This window comes from Palaemon carinicauda, chromosome 14 (genome assembly GCF_036898095.1).
Source record: "Palaemon carinicauda isolate YSFRI2023 chromosome 14, ASM3689809v2, whole genome shotgun sequence".
NCBI classification, from domain to species: Eukaryota; Metazoa; Arthropoda; class Malacostraca; order Decapoda; family Palaemonidae; genus Palaemon; species Palaemon carinicauda.
This window is the reverse complement of record NC_090738.1, coordinates 132,609,983-132,614,175: the sequence shown is the minus strand read 5'-3', so window position 1 is coordinate 132,614,175 and position 4,193 is coordinate 132,609,983. Positions and strand designations below refer to the sequence as shown.

Genomic DNA, 4,193 nt, shown 5'->3' with positions numbered 1-4,193 from the left:
CTCTGATACAATTATATGATCAAAGGCTTGTGTCTTTATAAAGTTTAGCTCATCTACGCCTATTGAATGTTACTATAAGACGTCTAAAAATCATAAAATGATCTTAATTAATGCACTAGTTTAAAAATCGCGGCAATTTCCTATTTCCCATGTTGTTTACAACCATGACGTCATAGAAAAATATATTCAGACAAATGGAGTTTGTCATTTTGACGATAGACTTCATTCCTTTATCTTGAAGAGTTTTGACATGCAAATTGGTAAGCTAAAATCTTAAACCTTTACCATTCAGTTATGAAATATATCAACAAAAGTTTGACATAAATCAAATCACTGTTGGGCGTTTAACTGATCAGCAAAAATAGAAAAAATGTAAAGGGTGTAAGATGAGCTATTGGATATTCTGTATATATATCTATATCTATCTATCTATCTATCTATATATATATATATATATATATATATATATATATATATATATATATATATATATATATATATATATATATATATACATAACATTATGCTAATATAACATTATGCTAGCTTAATAATGTCAAGTAATATTTATTTTGTCTTTTTCGTGTAGTTCCCCCTGAACTGTACTTTCATAGTATTTACTCTGTAATCCTTGTTTGAACTGTGATTTTGTTTGTATTTAGTTCTCCTTGTTGGGGTGAAGTTTAGTCTTCTTTGGAAGTTAGAATTTGGATTATCTTTAGATTCACTGGTTCTGTGGTAGTGTTAAGAATCATTCACCAAGGATCGGCAGTATTTTGTAAGTTGACCCAGCAAGAAATTTTGTGGCGTTATTGTATTGGCATTATTCGTTTTAGTGCGTGATAGGTAGGCCCTGCTGCTTCCTCCGGGGCCTTAGATGACCGCGGAGGTAGCAGCAGTAGGGGAGTCGGCATTATGAAGCTTCATCTGTGGTGGAAATGTGGGAGGTTGGGCTGTGGCACCCTAGCAGTACCAGCTGAACTCGGTTGGGTCCCTGATTAGGCTGAAGGAACATAGAGAGTAGAGGTCCCCTTTTTGTTTTGTTTCATTGTTGGTGTCGGCTACCCCCCAAAATTGGGGGAAGTGCCTTGGTATATAGATAGATAGACATAGTTATTTGTATATAATTTGTACTATCCCAGAGAATTGACCCCATTTAGTTCAGTGTCTCGAAGGGTAAGGGTCGAATTACCTACTAGTCTTCAACTTTTTAACCATGCTGGTTTTGAGCCGCGGGGGCTGCTTGTAAGTAGTAAAAGCTAGTTAATGCATAAGTAATCTTCGTAACTTTAGAAAAGTGTCTAATATGCTCATACTTTGATTAACGATTTTGATAAGTGTTAAATCGGAGATTAGTCTTTTAGCAATTTTAAGAGGTGTCCCATTAAACCTTACTGATTTTATAATATAAAAGGAATTTTAATTTAAACACACCTGGAAGATTTTAAATCTGGAAGATTGATGACTAGTTGTGAGTCTCCTGAAGAAATTCTGTGAATATTGTGGAAATTCCCGTTAGTTTCTAAAATTACCACTTGAGATGGGTGTTAACTTACTACCATTGAAGATTGGCTGTAATTATGATTTTCTAATCTTGCAGGATGTTTAATAAATTTACCAGGTCCCTATCGTAGTTATGCTGTTATTGAGTTTGATATTTTATTTCAGATGTACCTCTACCTTCACCTATGGTATTGAAGCCTGGGAGTAATCCAGTCTGTCTGAGGGAGACTTCTAACTAGTTTCTTATAGGGAATGAGTTGGCAGAACAGTGACACCTCATGGGTCTCGCCCTGCATCGTCGTCCAATAGGGAATGAGTTGGCAGAACAGTGACACCTCATGGGTCTCGCCCTGCATCGTCATCCAATAGGGAATGAGTTGGCAGAACAGTGACACCTCATGGGTCTCGCCCTGCATCGTCATTCAATAGGGAATGAGTTGGCAGAACAGTGACACCTCATGGGTCTCGTCCTGCATCGTCGTCCAATAGGGAATGAGTTGGCAGAACAGTGACACCTCATGGGTCTCGCCCTGCATCGTCGTCCAATAGGGAATGAGTTGGCAGAACAGTGACACCTCATGGGTCTCGCCCTGCATCGTCGTCCAATAGGGAATGAGTTGGCAGAACAGTGACACCTCATGGGTCTCGCCCTGCATCGTCATCCAATAGGGAATGAGTTGGCAGAACAGTGACACCTCATGGGTCTCGCCCTGCATCGTCATCCAATAGGGAATGAGTTGGCAGAACAGTGACACCTCATGGGTCTCGCCCTGCATCGTCATCCAATAGGGAATGAGTTGGCAGAACAGTGACACTACTCATGGGTCTCGCCCTGCATCGTCATCCAATAGGGAATGAGTTGGCAGAACAGTGACATCTCATGGGTCTCGCCCTGCATCGTCATCCAATAGGGAATGAGTTGGCAGAACAGTGACACCTCATGGGTCTCGCCCTGCATCGTCATCCAATAGGGAATGAGTTGGCAGAACAGTGACACCTCATGGGTCTCGCCCTGCATCGTCATCCAATAGGGAATGAGTTGGCAGAACAGTGACACCTCATGGGTCTCGCCCTGCATCGTCGTCCAAAACCAGTTAAGTGTCTTTGTCTATTATTTACATAATTGATGTTGGAAATGCTAAATTTTAAATATTAAAAGGATATTAAGTATTCATGACAGAAACTGCTAACAGTTTCTGCCTTTCTGAAATCTGTAGGTATTATTTTATCACTGCTTTTCCCTTTGAAATTACAAATGCTGTTGCGAGCTTTCAACGTTTAATTTCTTTTTCAGATGAGAGTTTGTCATTGAACACTTTGCACACAAGTACGGGATGAAGGATATCGATGGACTTGTTTCTTCACCCTAAAGTAAGAATGATGGTCAACTTTCCAAAAAAATTCCCAAATGTCTTGTAACTTGGCTCATGATGTTGGGAGTCGAATGATTGCATCAAAGGATGTTGTTACATACCACAAAGAATTGCTTACTCCTATAAACACTGCAGTGCATGGTGTTATTGGTATGGCTGGATTAATCGGAGGTCCTGGCCGAACCTTGAAGTTGCTGCACCTACTTTTTTATCAGCTCTAAGATCGACTGAAGTGAACAGAAGATTTAATCTTGCCTTTGAAGGTATCAAAAGCTTTTTTTAAAGTCTTCTATGTTGAAGGCACCTGAATTCCACAAGCTCTTTATTATAACAATGTGGGTATAGGAACAAGTTTGTTGCAGACAAGCAACTTATTCAATTTGCACATTTTCTAATTGAAATTAACTGAAGCCTCCTCAGTTCCTAGAGTATAGTGGAGAAGGTTTGGGATTTCTTTCATATTATTAAGATTAAAGTTTTATTTAATTTATAAATAATAAATATCATTGTATGAATTTTGTTTTTACTAATCCATTGTCTTTTGTCAATAACATTTTTAACAAATTAAAGGCCAACTGTTACCTACAGCAGTATAAAATTTGATATTGCATATAAAAAAATATAACCTTATTACAGACATGCATTAAAGATGCCTACTTTTGTTTCCGTATGTAATTCTTGTATTAAAATTCGTGCATCGCACAGTTCATTACTTTAATCCAGAATGCTCTGTCCCCTATCAAGGGGAGGGATGCTATGAAATATTTATTATTGTTTCTTAATTGTTCCCTTATGAATTCTCATGAAATTTTCTGTTTGAACTGTTAGCTTGTCATTTATGCTGGGGTCAAATTTTCTCCTTAAGCCAGCCTGACACTTGCACGAATTTGTGGCAGGCATTGTCACGACTCGAGTCGTGAACTGGCGTGAACTCGTCGTGAACTGGCGTGAAGTGTTCGTAAATCTGTTGTGACATCGTGGCATGTTGGGACGAGAATTTTGAAATGTTCAAAATTTTGGTCACGACAAAATTTCATGACCTGTTCGTGAACTCGTCGTGCCAGTTCGTGTTAATGTTGACAGGTCAGCTGTGATTCTGAGGTAATTTTTGTAGCCCCTTGATCTTGCAGTTCGTGCCACAAAATGTCACGTCTTGCCACGACAAATTCGTGGCAAAAAGTCGTGTAAGTGTCAGGGTACTCTTAGATTGTAATTTGTTTTAACACTTGTTTCTCACGACGTTTCTTACGTTACTTTGTTGTAATAGTAGAGCTGTTTAGTTTTAGTATTCATTGTTTGTCCAATAAATCTGTTTGT

The 4,193-nt window shown here is 38.6% G+C and overlaps 1 long non-coding RNA gene across 1 annotated transcript in view; it reads left to right on the top strand.

The window, feature by feature from the left end:
* The first annotated feature begins 716 nt into the window (after window positions 1-716).
* Window positions 717-4,193, top strand: part of LOC137653362 (uncharacterized) — a 3,502-nt gene continuing 25 nt past the window's right edge. The window contains exons 1-3 of the long non-coding RNA XR_011046457.1: window positions 717-778; window positions 1,669-2,596; window positions 2,798-4,193. The exon at window positions 2,798-4,193 is cut by the window's right edge and continues 25 nt beyond it. This is a non-coding gene — a long non-coding RNA (uncharacterized lncRNA). The remainder of the gene's footprint in view (window positions 779-1,668; window positions 2,597-2,797) is intronic.